At 36.1% G+C, this 16,765-nt stretch overlaps 1 long non-coding RNA gene across 1 annotated transcript in view; it reads left to right on the top strand.

Moving 5' to 3' along the window:
• LOC111549693 overlaps positions 1–16,445 on the top strand; it is a 376,921-nt gene extending 360,476 nt beyond the window's left edge. Inside the window, exons 6-7 of the long non-coding RNA XR_002733804.1 lie at positions 15,828–15,923; positions 16,278–16,445. This is a non-coding gene — a long non-coding RNA (uncharacterized LOC111549693). The remainder of the gene's footprint in view (positions 1–15,827; positions 15,924–16,277) is intronic.
• The last annotated feature ends 320 nt before the right edge of the window (positions 16,446–16,765 follow it).

The raw sequence follows: 16,765 nt of genomic DNA on the forward strand, positions 1-16,765 counted from the left end.
TTTTTTTTTTTTTTTTTTTTTTTTTTGAGACAGAGTTTCCCTCTTGTCACCCAGGATGGAGTGCAGTCATGTGATCTCAGCTCACTGCAACCTCTGCCTCCCAAGTTCAAGCAATTCTCCCGCCTCAGCCTCCCAAGTACAAGTAGCTGGGACTATAGGCACCTGCCACCACGCCCAGCTAATTTTTGTATTTTTAGTAGAGACAGGGTTTCCACCATTTGGCCAGGCTGGTCTTTAACTCCTGACCTCAGGTGATCCACCCACCTCAGCCTCTCAGAGTGCTGGGACAACAGGAGTGAGCCAGCATGCCTGGCCTTTTTGACATTTTCAAAATAATTGTTACATTACAGAGCAGATAATAATAATAATACTAATAATAAAACACACAAACACAGTAATTAATGCATGTAGATCTTGGCCCCATTTGGAGCATTTTGAGGAATCTGCTGTTGGCACAACCACCCTGTACATGTGCTATTTTATTGCACTTTGTGTTTATGTGGAATAATCTGGGCATAAGTAAATAATATATATTACAGTCAGAGCAGGCTAAGAAGGTTCTCACTCTTGGGAATGCTGAATAAATCATGTGTTGTGGACCTGCATTTTGACTGCAGACTATTACATGAAGTCACGTATGAAATTTTCCACTGTGGCATAATGTAAGTGCTTAAAAAGTTTCAGATTTTGGAGTACTATATTTCACATTTTGGATTTTCCTATTTTGGATGCTCAATCTGTAAACGGTAGTAAATCATACCTTCTTAGGAAATGTTTCAAATTTCAATATCACTCATTTACTAGTCTAAAATGTTGGCATTTTTAAACCAAAAAAAAAAAAAAAATAGTATTTTTTTCATCCATACACATGCTATAAATGATCCATGTAAGCATACATGATCATTTTCTCCCAAAGGTCTGATGAAGCAGTTTTGCTCATACTCCTCAAACAACCTGTCTTTACCTTTATTCATGTTTTTTTGGGGAGGTCCAGAGTTCTCATCTTTTGTGTTAGTCACTCAACAGAAGTGGCCAAGAAAGTTTTGAGCTGCTCTAAGTTCTCAATGTTGCACTGAGTGCTAGAGAATAAAAGCTAAATAAGGTAATGTTCTTGTTCTGAACAGCCCCGTTGATTAAAATAATGTAAAATAAATGTTTAACTGTCTACACTTCCAAAATATATATATGTAAGTAGTAATGTGAAAGTTTTAAAACACTTCTTGAGGATGGGGCCAAGTTTCATAAGAACTTTAGTGTCATATTAAATAAGATTATTGAGTTCATTAAATGAATAGTGACATGATGTGAGTTCAGACAGAAAAGAAACAACAGGAACACCAAATATTTAAAAACACCTGTACTTTTAAAATGTTATGGTTTTAGGAACTTCAAATTCTTTTGTCAGGAATCAACAGTAGTGTAAGAGTAAAAACTGTGTGCTTTGCTGATGATCCTGATTCCAAAATCAATGCAAGTCATTAAAAATATTAAGCATGAGCATTACGTGGTCAGATTTGCAGTTTAGCAATAGCACTCTGCCATCAATGGGGGAGGTAAACAATGGTGAAAAGGCCGGGCGCGGTGGCTCAAGCCTGTAATCCCAGCACTTTGGGAGGCCGAGACGGACGGATCACGAGGTCAGGAGATCGAGACCATCCTGGCTAACACGGTGAAACCCCGTCTCTACTAAAAATACAAAAAACTAGCGGGCGAGGTGGCGGCGCCTGTAGTCCCAGCTACTCGGGAGGCTGAGGCAGGAGAATGGCGTAAACCCGGGAGGCGGAGCTTGCAGTGAGCTGAGATCCGGCCACTGCACTCCAGCCCGGGCGACAGAGTGAGACTCCGTCTCAAAAAAAAAAAAAAGAATGGTGAAAACTGAAACACAGCAGTTATGGAACATTGCAAGAATGCAGAAAAATAATTAGTATTTTCAGTCAAAAGCTTGGTAATTGGTGCAAATATGAGGTAGATAGGAACTATCTTAAATAAAATGAATTATTAGGGGTTACTACCTGGTTATATATAGGAATTTCTGGGCGTGTTAATAGGAGAACAGTAATTAAAATAGATAACAAGAAAGTAGCATGAGTAGGGGGAATGTAAAATAAGTTAATTTTTGAGCCTGCTAATACAGAAGGATCTGAGGGGCGACCTGGTGGGGAGTCTGGTAAACAACAGGATAGACTTACAGGAGGGTATAGCTTAGACTGCAGTTCTAGGAATTGGCATACATTTGTAAGTTATGCATTCACGCAGATGGTAGATGTGGTGGGTATAGATGAGTCCTGTATAAACCAAAGACATTTTATTGGGAAGCTAAAAGAAAAATGTAACTCAAAGAAGGGAACATAGAGAAGTCAAAGGACCCATTGTTGGAGACAGAAGAATTTGAACCTCTGCTCTGTCTCCAAAATCTTCCCCATGAGAATCACTCTCTTTCCTTAGCATCTAACAATAATTACATGCCAATAAAAGCAATATTATCTTTAATTCTAACCTTGAATTATAGATGCTTATTGCATGTCTTATCTGCTTTATCATTTTGTAATACAGGGGAAAAGAGATGGGGGCAAGATTTGTGACTAGTGATTAGTTTTTGCTTGTTTGTTTGTTTGTTGTTTAGTTTTCCAGACTGTTTCACACATTGCTTTTAATAATTGTGCCTGCTCACTGAACATGTTTCAAATTTACATACAATTGAGCAAACCACTCTAAGATAACGTAAAAAATAGAACCCAAACGAAGAGAAAATTTGGACCAACTGGAGCATCAAGGAAGAAGGTGACTTTCAAGGAGAATTCTGGAATAGATATTTGAACAAAGCCATAAACTGGATTTCCACAAGGAGCAAAGGGGAAGGTGTGTTCCAGTGTCTGGGAAATGAGAACATGAGCACCTGGTGCTGAAAGAAATAGAGACAAATAAAATGCCTGGTGCACTGTTTGTCAAGGAGTTTCACATCTAGGTGTAAGAATAAAGAAACACCCAGGAGTGGAAAAGAAAGGCTACTCTATTGAGTGTTCCATTATAAGACACAGATTATACGTACCAGAGAATCAGGAGAGAAAGAACATTTTTTACAACATCTCTTCTGAATAATTGTGTGTGCATGTATGCAAGGGTGTTTATGTGTGAACGTGAACTCAGTTTTATACAAAGGAATTTTGCATAGCTGTAATTTTTGACCTCACTCCTATTAGATCTTTTTTATTGCTAGTTGAGTGATGTATGCCATTAAGAGTAAAGTCCAGAGGGGAAGTCACTTGTTCAAAATCACAAATATAATAAATTTAAAATCCAGAATAAATATCATAGATATTGCACTCCCAAACCAGTTCTCTATAAAGTGTTTCCTACCACAATGGTCTAATAACTAGCAGGCTGACTCTGAAGCATCTCTCTGCAAGTTATCTGCTAGAAATTCCTTTGCATGACTCTCTCCTAATAATCTGGTAGAGGAGAGTGTCACTGAAAAGACATATGGCCAATTGAGGGAGTTAGCTGATAACAACACTTTGACTGATGATGGAAGCCTCCTACAGCTCTTGTACTTCTCTTGGGTTGCACTATAGGTGGAAGAAGACGGCTGTAATTGATGCCACATGCTTAATAAAGGCATAGCTTAGCTCAGAGTAGCACTAGGAGCTGTATTGAATCTGTTTCGAAAGGACCTCCTGTATACCACCCTTGTCTGCTCCCTAGCTCAGCCTGGTTGGGAAGACATTGTTTGTAGAAATCTATTATTTTGTTACTGTTAGCCTAGCTGCTGCCAAGTGGTAGAATCTATCCCATCCCAGACACTTCCTTGCTGTTCAAAGGAACATCAGATTTTAGAGCCAGAGATTACTTATACAATTATTGAATTAATTAATTCACTGACAGGGAAACAGTGACCCAAACCTGTTTCCTGGACTCTGTAGCTCACATATGTTGTTAATGAAAAAGCTATGGTGATATTCATAAAGTATTTATGTTTAAAACAGTCTCAAGGGTAATTTTTAAAAACTGCCTTCTGAATATAATTTCCTCTTAAAGAAAAAAGACTCTGAAAGATAGTCAGAGCCTCTATCTCAATTAAATTTTATATATATGTATATTTAAATGGATAGCTATCATGTGCCAAACAACTTTCCTTATCACTGGTGATTCATAGATAAAATGTGCTGACCAGTAATGAGAACCCCATCAAGAACCAAGAACTGCCTAACCTTTAAGGGATGGCAGAGTTAGACAAATGCTTGAATTTTACAAAACTCCATGGCACTACAGATGAGAAAGAAAAACACATTAATTTTGAAAACTTATGCTTGGTTATTCATGACTTAACACAAAATCATACATAAGACTCTGAACACTTTTCTAGTCCACCATGATACAATATATCTCGACATCAAACCTAAACGACCGTAAAAACGGGGGGATATACTTTCTAAATAAAAAGTTTCAGCTCCATCTTTTATTTTAAATTTGAATCACTTATGCAAAAGGCATCTGATAAACACTTTATGTGCCAAAGACTGGTATAAGCAAATGATAGCACTTCAACAGAAACGTTACAATGAATGAGCACAAAACGCTCTGTTTGTATATGGAGAAAAAAAGAAAGGAAATTTAATTTATATTTTATTCTGCCAAATGGGCTGCATGTCTCTAAAAAAACACAAACGCATGAGTAGAAGAAAGTGTTGGTTGGATGAATTTTCCATTTAAGACAAAGTATAAATATTTGCACTTATTAAGGAAAAAATACACTGATCATTGAAAATCAGAAATGATGAAAATTGTATTTATAATAAGAAAAGTAGTTTTGAATCTTTACTCAGGGTCAGAAAGACACTTTAGTAATAGGAATAGAAATTCTGATTTGGGTAGAAGAGTTTTATAAGGCTATGATTCTGTTAATTTCTTCAGAATCCTTTCTAAAGTGTAATAAATGATAATTATTCATTTGGATAGGTCTAGGAATTTTTAACTTTCTAAACTTCTTTATGAGCCATTTAAATAGCTTCTGACACATGGTAATTAAAGCTGAGCTCTCCTCGAAGACACAGTCCTCTATATTCTCTTGGAAATATAAGTGCTCATTAAGATGTTATGAATTGAGCATGAAAAATCCCATAAGTATTAATATTACCTTCTTTTCACCCATTCTTGGGTATTCTTCATCTAACTAGTTGACTAAGAATATAGAGTTCAGAAAGTGTTTATTTGTTATTATTTCATGGAGACAATGCTTTATAGTGCTTTCCTCTTTTTAAAACATTTATTATCTTATTCCATGTAGCTTCATTACATTTAACTTAGGAAAATTTTTATTTGTTTCACATATAAAAGTTCAAATTTTTATTATTTTTTTCTGATAGACATTTTAATTCTACTTCTGAACCAAACCAAACAACAGCACGATATTGTTCAGGATTCCTCAGAATCTTTGAAGAAACAGAATCATGTTTCATTTTTCTCAACCTGAGATATTTGAGACCAACCCTAAACCTAATATGAAACTTCACCAATGTCTATTTATTTTTGAATAATCCCATGTTACCAAAAAACTTCCCCCGTTAAGATCCACGTTTATGGGTAAATAAAAGAATTTTTATGAATTTGGTATTCTTATTGAGACTTTTGTTTAGGAAATTAAAATAATACTATTTGTTCTTTGCTGTATTATTAAATAATACATGCAAGTATGTTATTTCAGCTATGTAAATTCCAAATAAAAGTATGTTTTGATATTAACTTCAATCAGATACCATTTTAGTGTTTTTGTTTGAATTTTTATTTATTTATTTGTTTATTTATACTGCTCTAAGAACATTTAACAGCAATCTATCCTCTAAACAATTTTTAAATACATAAAGTTTTAAGTACATTGTTAACTATAGGCACAATATTATACAGTAGATCTCCAGAACTCATTCTTCTTGCAAAATCAATACTTCACACCAATCAAACAACAACTCTCCATTTTCCTCTTTCCCCATCTCTTGGCGATCAACGTTCTACTCTCTGCTTCTGGGAGTTTGACTATTACAGATACCTCATGTAAGTGGAATCAGGCAATATTTGTTCTTCTTTGACTGGTTTATTTACCTTAAAATAATATCATTAAGGTTCATTCACATTATCACTCGTGTCAGAAATCCTTCTCTTTTAAGGCTGAATAATATTTCATTGTTTGTGTTTACCACATTTTCCTTATGCACGCATACATTGATGGATATTTAGTTTGGTTCCATATCTTGGCTGTAGTAAATAATGCTGCAATAAACATGGGAGTGCAAAAATCTTTTTCAGATCCTGATTTTAATTTTTTAATGAATATTCAGAAATCAGACTGCTGGATCGTAAGTAGTTCTATTTTTAGTGTTCTGATAAAAATCCATACTGTTTACCAGAGCAGCTGCACCACGTTACACTCCCACCAACAGTGCACAAGAGTCCCAATTTCTTCACATCCTTGCCAACTCTTATTTTCTTAACAATAGCCATCCTAACAGGTGGGACATGATATTTCTTTGTGGTGTTGATAATCATTTCTCTGATATTTAATAATGTTGAGCATCTTTTCATATACTTATTGGCTATTTGTCGATCTTCTTTAGAGAAGTATCTGTTCAAATCCTTTGTCCATTTTTTGACCAGAGTTTTTTCCTATTTGGTTGTACAAACTCCTTCTATATTTTGGATATGAACCCTGAACCAGGTATGAATACATTTTGGAGTAAGTTTCTAGGTCTAAGTGAAAATGAAATAACTCAAAATCTGTTGAACATTTGTATTTATTTGCAAGCATGTAGCTTTCTCTCTCAGACCTTGCAAATAACTTTATTCATTTGTGGACTCAATACATACACTTTCAGCAAACATTTATTAGGTATTTACAACATGCAAACTCTTATAGACACTACGAGATTCAAGGATGTATGGCATGAAGGTTTTAATCTAAACTGTATTTCTCCTCTACACATGCATAGCTTGTTTGATAATTCATAGGGTGATCAGTAACTAAAAATAGAATCAATTCAATAGAATTAAGACAATTAGTGAGTGTGCACATCCATGTATACTTTTGTCAATAAGTTAGCTATAAATGTTATGAGGGAGTTTATGTGTCACAGAATTACAATGCATACATACAGTATTAGATATAATACTTCTGCTCACCTAAAAGAGCATTCCTTCTCTCTTTTAAATCAGACCTTTGAAATAATTTAAGGGAATTCTTGAAGGTCACACAAATAGTAAATTGTACAACCAGCTCTAAAGTCCAGATCCCTGAATTCCAAAAGGAGAGCTTTGTTGTGTGTCATGCAATGTTTCAGATTCACACCACAAAATTAGTGTGTGTGCACAGACTCTGCGAGCATCCACAAGATGGAAATGATTCTGGAATGCTATGTTGAGCATTTATGCAGTTGGAACTTCTCTGATGGCCTGAGGAGTTAGCGAAGCTTCCAGAGTTTTCTCACTTCAAAATGGGAAGTAGCATAAATAGCAGGAATGCTTGGTTTTATATATGGCTAGTGCTGGAGCACACATATTCGAAGTGAATGAATCACAGAGTATCCAGTTGAATAGAAAAGGAAAAGTTCACTGAGACATTTATTTCTTTTGAGTTCTTACTTTGTTTTACTTCCACCATGAAACATAATTCATCTTTCGTATTTACTATGAACTTCCAATATGGCTAAATCTATTGATTTGTTTCCTTTGTCATAATAACAATTTCCTTCTCTTTGTAATTCTCCTTGTTTATTTTTTCTTCATAACAGTTTCTTCATGTATTTGCATTAATCCAAGCATTGAAAAGAAAAAGAAAAGTGACTATTGAATGGGAAGGGCTAGGCCACCCTAGCTTGACTACAGCTTTTGTCTTTGCTATGTTGAAAACCAATCAAGGCATTGGACTATATTCAAATTATTGAGTTAGTTTTGCTTTTGCAGGATAGTATTCAGAAACATAAATTAAAGCAGAAATATGGCTGTCCCTCGTAGAAATTATATATTTTGTTTATTTTAAGGGATTATAATGCCAGATGGCTATCCATATCTGATGACATTTGACCTAAATGTATTTGTGGAGTAAACATAATTAATAGGAAATGTATTAACAATAAATTGATTGTAGCACAGGATTTTATTTCTGGCTGACACGTACATTTAGCTAACCTTCTTCCAGTCAACATACAGTCTATTGTCTTCTGCAAAGAAGGAAAAATAACTACTCCATATAGGTAGGTCTCGAAAAGTACTGCCAGGGGAATTTTCAAGAAGCCACTGAGATTTATAGGAAGAACATCACTAAGGGAAGATAAGGCCTAGATATATAAGACTTAGTAGCTTGAATTTGAAGTAAAATCATTCAACATTTTATTGTAGAATTTCTTTCTTGCCCAAGTTGTATAGACTTGCCATGAACAAGAAAGGGAAGGGTGCAAACAACCATAATAATAAAAAACAAGTGTTTAGGGGAATTCTTGAGGGTCACACAAATAGTAAATGGTACAACCAGACCTAAATTCCATATTCCTGAATTCTAAAAGGAGAGCTTTGTTGTATATCATACAATGTTTCTGATTCATATCATAAAATCAGTGTAAATATTTAGAACCTTTAAAAATTAATATAAAAATATACATTATGATGAAAATTAAGACTGATAAAAATGAACAAAGGATATGAGCAGAAAACTAAATGAAAGAAAATACAAATGTAAATAAATAATAAAATTTGAAACAATGAATTATTTTTAGCTATAATACTGGCAAAGCTTTTAGAAATTGATGTTTAAGTAAATTATCATACATTTGCTTATTTGCAGCTTTTTACATGGTGCTCATTTTGTGCCAGGCTCAGAAAAGAATATTGTACAGCCAGTGACAATGTGATTTTAAAGAATTCTAGAAATATGAAGAAATACAGAAGAACTGTTAATAAAAATGACAATATGCGGCATATATTTACTTTTTTATTTGTAATTATCTGTATAAAATGTTTCATACACATTTTATTAAATCTACAAAATTGGGACTTAGATTTATTAAGCAACTTGCTCAAAGTTGCATGTACAGAAAGTGATAAAGCAGGAATGTTAATTCGGCTCTGCCTAACTTTGAAGTACATATTTTTAACAAAGACAGTATATTCATTCTGCATTAAAGACATAAATAATCATAATGTGAAAGTGTATTCTTAGACTAAGAGAACACATACATATGCACACACAATACGCATACACACACACACACACACACACTTCCATATGTCTAAATCTTTAATATGGGCAATTTTTACTTTGCACATTCTGCTTTTCTGCAATAAATATGCACTGATTATCATGATTTTTTTAAAAAAACAAATGTGAGAAACTGATTGATTTTATGAGTCATAAAATAGAAAATCTTGCAAACTGGGCAGGATGTCTCTATTTTCCCTGTCTTTTTCCCTGTCTTTTATTTTCAGTGTCTTTTATTTTCCCTGTCTTTTATTTTCAGTGTCACACCGAATTCGGACACTGGAGAAGAGAAAGGAGAAGGTCATTCTGGCTACCCTAGGACTCAGAGACGGTATGTGCCCAAGCACCACACCACCTGGCGTCACTGGGATACAGGAATGAGAAGCAGACAATGCAACAGACTATTTGAAGGCCCGCATAGGGCTTTGCAGCTTTGGAGCCTGGCACTTGGCAAGCCCATGGTAAATGTTAGGGATGCAATGAGCTGCCTTCTCTTTCTGCTTCTTAATTATATTATACTTTATGCTCTCCCTTAGATAGCCGAGGGTTGTTTAGGCTGGGCTAAAAATTCTTGAAATGCTCTTGTCAGACATAGATAGAATAGGTGAGGAGGTAGGGGTGTAAGCCATGATTTCTTAAGTGATTTCGATTTTCAGCACCAGTGCTAGTACCTTTAAGAGGCATCCATTGACTCATCATGAATGCTCTATGATACGGACATTACTAACCATATTCTACAGCCTAGGAAAGCCAGGCTCCATAGGTTAGTGTGCGGCCTGAGATGACATGGCTAGTGCCATGACCAGCCATTTCCATTCTCTTTTTCATAAAATCCCTGCCTTCTCCCCTGAACCACTGCTTTGTCACCTCCCCTCATTATGCCAGACAAATAGTAGTCTCTAACTTTAATACGAGTTCTTACGTATCCTAATGCTAACTGGATAAACAAAGACTATACACAAAACTGATGGTCCAATACTTATTAACATAATGCCTCAGTATAATACAAAATATAAACTCCACTCTTCCAAAAGTTAATTTTTATGTTTAAAAGAATTCTCCGCAATACTTGAGATGTAGATTCTTGCTACTGAATGCACAGTCTGGGAGTTAGTAACATTGCCATTAGCCTGGTGGCTGCCAGAAATGCAGGGGAAGCTGCATTCTAACCAGCTTTCCTGTGGTGTTTACACATGTTAAAACTTAAAATACTTATTGATTATTTTAACTAATGCAATTCCACTTATGCATATCATTGACATGCGTATGTGACATTGTGACACTGGCTGATAAAAATAATAGCTGAGAATTATAACACTTATTGACTGCTCACCACAGGCTAGATTCCCTGGTAAATAGTTTACATGCTTCATATCATGCAACATATGAAGCATGATTACACTGGACTTCAACCTATGAAGCAAATTACACTGGACTTTAAGTGGAAAAGTAGGCACTTCAAGTGTGCCTTTTTTTTTTTAACAATGCCTGGATGAGTCAGGGCTTTCACAGCTGATGACAACAATTTTATGAAAAAGTCCTACTTTCTCTATGTTAGAGATCAATAAGATAAGTCTTTAAAACATTGCATTAATTCTAAGTAGCGTGGTTGAGTTTTAGACTTATAACTGTCCCAGCCTCGAAAACTAACTTTTAGCTAGTACATTCAGTTGCCTGTCTTTGAGGCTTTTACAAAGTGGCAGTGGAAAAAAGAGTGATATGCCTAAAGCGATATTTCACTGGAGGTTATCTGAGGTGCATGAGACGCTACCTCAGACAAACAAGTCTTATGATAAAAGAAATACAGGAGAGTTTCTGTAAGGTGTGCTTCTTAACACATCGTCTAAATAATCTCTTCTTCAGATGTATGCAGAGTGTTTCATTAATGGATCTGAGAGAAGCAGTGAGACACTAAAGAGAAAATCAAAGAAATGTCTGGGCTCCCAGGAGTTTACAATTTCTATCCAGAGTGCAGCTCAGATTTCTCCAAAAACAGGCAAATGAAGAAGATTGATACTTAACACTCTTCAGGGAGGCATTTTGTTGTCTAGGATATTTTATATACTTCCGGTAAGTGAATGAGAAAAGCAGATTACACTGGACCTTAAGTGGAAAGGCAGGCAACCAGAGAGTGCCTTCGTTTAACAATGCCTGAATGGGTCAAGGCTTTCATAGCTGATGAAAATGTTAGCGTATTAATCCATTGAGGAAGCTAGCTTCCTCATCTTGTGCTTGATTGCTAATCACAGACATTACATTATGGGCAAGTTGAGGTTGGCAAGCTCCTGGCATATTGGGATCAAAACACAGTTTTAAAACTAAGGCGTGGTACTCCTCAAAGTTGCCATCCTATGTTGAAAAAAGTGCCAGAGCTCTTGGCTTTAATCCTGCGCCATCAGCTACGGCCCCGAACACAGCTGATCACATGGGCCTCCTGATCAAAAAACTTGAAGTGGCTCAGCACAGCCTACAGAGTAAAATAGTTGTCCCAGAATCTCAGGGACTTAGACACCCAACAGAAATTTCTGTTCACTCTGAGTCTAAAACATTCTAGACTCTAACAACGTCTTATCATAACCTCAGGTGCCATTCAAGTACTGAAAACCCCACATATCACTGTACCATTCTCTATCTCTCCCCCCCCCCGCTCCTCTCCCCTCACTCACATACCATAGAGACAGAGGGGGAGGGGGAGAGACACATACTTTTTTCTCTCTCTGTTTTTATTATGGAACATATTAAACAGATACCAAATTAGACACAATAAAAAAACTTGATGTATCCATCACTCAACTTTAACAATGAACATTTTATAGCCAACGTTATTTACTTACATCCACACTCACCCTCTTCCACATACTTTCATTTGGATTAAACCCAGATATTGTTCCACCTAGAAAAGAATATCAGTATATTTCTCTAAAAGATAAGGACTCTTAAAAAGCATAATTACAAAGGCATTTTGACACCTAAAAATCCACCATTTTAATATTGCCACATATTGAGGCAGTGCTTGCATTTTTTATAAATGGCACATGCATGCACATGGATATATATGTTTGTGTACATTGCAATGGTCAGAATGTTTGTGTCCCTTTAAAATTCATTTTTTTAAATGTAATCCCCAATCTGTTGATATTAAGAGGTGGAGCCCTTGTGAGGTGACTAGGTCATGAGGGTTTCCCTCGTGAATGAGATTAGTGAATTTATAAAAGAAGCTGGAGGTAACTTGTCTGGCCCTGACCATGTGAGGACACAGCAAGCAAGCACCGTCTCTGAGGCAGAGTGAGACCTTACCAGAAACCAGATCTGCTGACACCTCCACTTTGGACTTCCCAACCTCTAGAGCTATAAGCAATAAATTTCTGTTGGTTAAAAATTATTCAGTCTACAATACTTTGTTACAGCAGCCCCAAACTGACTAAGCCATGTGTATATGTTTATGTAAAGTTGACTCTTGAACAACATGGGATTGAACTACTTGCAAAGATCCACTCATATGTGGATTTTCTTCTGCCTCTGCTGTCACTGAGACATCAAGACTAACCTCTTCTCTTTCTCCCCTTTCTCAGCCTATGTAATGTGAAGATAATGAAGCTAAAGACCTTTATGATAAATTAATTCCATTTAAAAAACAGTAAATATATTTTATCTTCTTTATGATTTTCTTAATAACATTTTCTTTTCTTTAGCTTACTTTATTGTAAGAATGCCATATAAAATATATATTACATCCAAAATATGTGTTAACTGATGATTTATTCATTGGTCAGATTTTCTGTCAACAGTAGGCTATTAGTAGTTAAGTTTTTGGGAGTCGAAGGTTATACACGAATTTTCAAATGTGTGAAGATATAGTGCCCTAACCCCCATGTTGTCCAGGGGTCGACTGTATGGACAGAAAGATGGATAGATGATAGACAGATAGATGGATGGATATAGATATATCTATAAATATAGAGAAAAATATAAATATATACATATAAATATAGATATAGATATATAGACATATAGAAATATACATATAAATGTAACTGTAGATGTGCATGTAATCTATAGTGTGTTTATTAAATTTGTATCCAAAGAGGAATTGGTTGATTTAAGTAACTTAAATTCATAGGGTTACTCTGCATCTCCTTAGTGATTGTCACGATGTCTTGACCTGGAGAAACAACTTCTGTCATAGCCTCCTTTCACACTACACTCTTCTCCATTCATCAACCTGAGCTTCAGAGTATAAATGTTATCACCTCTGCTGAGCCCTTCTAAAACTCTCCATTACACTTAGAATAACATCCAAACCTCCTAATGTGGCCATAAGAGTCTTAGAGAGCCATGTCCTCTCATCTCTGGGAGCTCATCTCCTCTGGGCTCCCCTTGTTCACTTGGCTCCAGCCACATTAGTACTTTTACTCTGACTCTAGATCATGCCAAGTTCTCAGGACCACTAATCCCTCTGCAGAAGGGTTCTGCCCTAGATGTTGCTGTGACTGCCCTTTTCTTATTGCTTATGTTACCACTCAAATGTTACTTCTCAGAAAGGATCACTCACTGAAAGTAGTGTCCACACCACAAACAACGTGTGCTCCCTTCGCTTTGTGTTTATATTTATCTTATTCTTACTCCACCCCGAGGAAGCCTCTTAAAGCCAATGTCAGGGTCTCCTTTATCAGTTTCTGTATCCTGGAGCCCAGGACTGAGCCTGGCATGCAGCATTGCCTCAGTAAGTCTTCGTTAACTAGCCTACCTTGAATAATGAACAACATTTGAGTTTTTCTATTAAGCATTCCTTTCTCTTCATCAACCCCAATAGTTTCATAATTGCATTCTGCTCTCTTATGCTTAGGCACTTTTCAGGGTGATTTAGGTGGTCCTCATCACTGTACCATCACTCGTAGCTATGATGTGATGATTCAAGTCTGGCTGCAATACAGTCTAGGAATGTGCATCAAGCCATGATATTTAGACCTGCTGCATTCTGTTGGGGTTGCTAGACCACAGGGATCTCATCCAGAGATAGAAATCTACCATTTAACTCACAGTGTGAAACTGTATGAGCTGCTTGATATGTGTTATCTCATTGGATTGTCGTTACCCCACTTTTTGCACTTTGAGGAAACTTAAGACTCAAGGAGCTTAACATACATTACACAGTGGAAGAGCTATGATTTAAACTGGGATAAATTTGACAATAAAACCAGGAATATTCATTCAAGAAAGTAAGAGGCTAGTCACTGACCCATAGGAGACTGGTCAGCATCCTTCACAACAGCCGAATGTCATTTCATGAGGGCAGATAAGTCCTTATAATTAATTGAGCCTAGAATGAAACTTCGTATCTCTATAAATGCCAGTTATGTTTCATAGAGTTTTAACATATTTTTGCTTCATCTAGAAATGTTCAAAATTTCCAAGAATCAAAATACCAACAGCAAATAATTCTCATGGAATTTGTTAAGCCAATACCACTTAGATAAACTATTTGCATTACTGAGTATATTGTGCAAAAATGTAGCAGAGGAGATTCCTCCTTCTGTTAGCAGGCTTGGAACTTAATATTAAATTAGCTGAGAATCATGAAACGTATGGATTACAATAACTTATATTCATAAATATTACTTTTAAATAATTAATATATTATTGGCTGAAACAGGGTCTTACTCTGTCACCCAGGCTGGAGTGCAGTGGTACCATCACAGCTTACCGCAGCCTTGAGCCGGGATCAGTTGATCCTCCCACCTCAGCCTCCTAAGAGTTGGGACTATAACCATGTGCCACTATGCCCAGTTAATTATTATATATTTTTTTTGTAGAGATGGGGTTTTGGCATGTTGCCAAGGCTAGTCTCAAACCCCTGGACTCAAGTGATCCTCCTGCCTCAGCCTCTGAAAGTGCTAGGTATTACAGGAATAAGCCACTGTGCCTAGTCTATATTTCAAATATCTTTGACATATTGGTAAGGAATATCTGTTGTGAAAAATGTACATTGAAATGAATTACTTACTTTTGGTTTGCCTCTTTATTTTCCATCAATCTTTTCTTGTTACTGTAGACCCCAGAGGTCTACCCCAAAACTCTTTAGCTTCTTACATTACTGCTTCTTTTTACAGTTCATCCTCTATTGCTTATTGCTTCACTAAACAATACTCTATTTCTTAATGCTTCATATAATCTCCAACATCTTTTAAAGTATTCAGTTCTTTATACCTTTACATGTGGTGGAATTTCAATACAGACAACATATTTATCTCTGATATTTCACAAAAATAAAGAGGTGGGGTATTTTTTTGGCTCAAGAGCAAGTCCAGAAACAGGCAATTTAGGACTGGTGCAGATGTTTGGTACTACCATCAAGAACCCATGCCCTTTCAATATTTCTTCTCTTCTATCATATTGATAGATAAGCATATTGGCTTAATCTTCTTGCTTCTCACCTCTTGCTTGTAGAGTAGGTAATGTTTAATGCCCCAGGCCCCTACTGAGACAGGAGCAAGAAATCAAGAAGAAAGGAATATGAGAAGAATTCCACTTATGTTTATATGACCTCATGGAGAGGGGATTGGATAAATGGAATTTTCACTTTTTACAGCCTTTAAAGAAGAATCAGAAAATGGAGACTGGGATTGGAAACAGAGATCTGATGGCCAAATTATGGAGTCTTCCAGTGAACTTAACTCACCTATGGGTAAGAAAAGATCTCACTAAGAGACAAAATTTCAGTTAGGGCTTCATGGAGTATTGTCACAGTTAGAAGGGAAAGGGACTTTGCAGGCAGAAATATCAACAAGTGCCAAGGAACAGAGACAACAATGAAGTCACATATATAACCAATTACATATGTACAATATAATACATTGTGTCTGGCAGGGTCACAAACATTCAGACCATATCAGTACTTATTTTTATTGTATGAGATATGGATAAATACTGCTATGGTCTGAACGTTTGTGTCCCTCCCAAATATATCTGCTGAAACCCTGACCCCTAAGGTGATGGTATTAGGATTGTGTGGCCTCTGATTAGTGCTTTTCTATAAAAGATTCAGAGTATTCTTTAGTCCCTTCCACCATGTGAGGGCACAATGAAAGCAGTGCCCTCTATGGAGCAGAATGTGGGCCCTCACCAACACTGATCTTCCATGGCCTTGACCTTTCACTTCCCAGCCTTCAAAACAGTGAGAAATAAATTTCTGTAGTTTATAAGCCAAACAATCTATGGCATTTTTTTATAGCAACCTGAATGGACAAAGACAGGTACCCACAGTGAACTCAGTCCTCAGATTCACAACAGTGATTAAGAAAACATTATCACTCAGGGAGTTTATAATGTGATAGAAAAGAATGTCAAACAATTTTTGAAGTCAAAAGAATATGAAATAATGAAAACATTCAGGAAAATATGATGATTCCTAGCAGGAATATATAAGTTTTTGTGAGAGAAGGATCATTGGATTATTTCCTGAAAAAGTTGCTTTCAAGAAGACTCTAAAAAGATAATAGCCATTATCCATTATCCAGCAAATATGTT

This window comes from Piliocolobus tephrosceles, chromosome 7 (genome assembly GCF_002776525.5).
Source record: "Piliocolobus tephrosceles isolate RC106 chromosome 7, ASM277652v3, whole genome shotgun sequence".
Lineage (NCBI taxonomy): Eukaryota > Metazoa > Chordata > Mammalia > Primates > Cercopithecidae > Piliocolobus > Piliocolobus tephrosceles.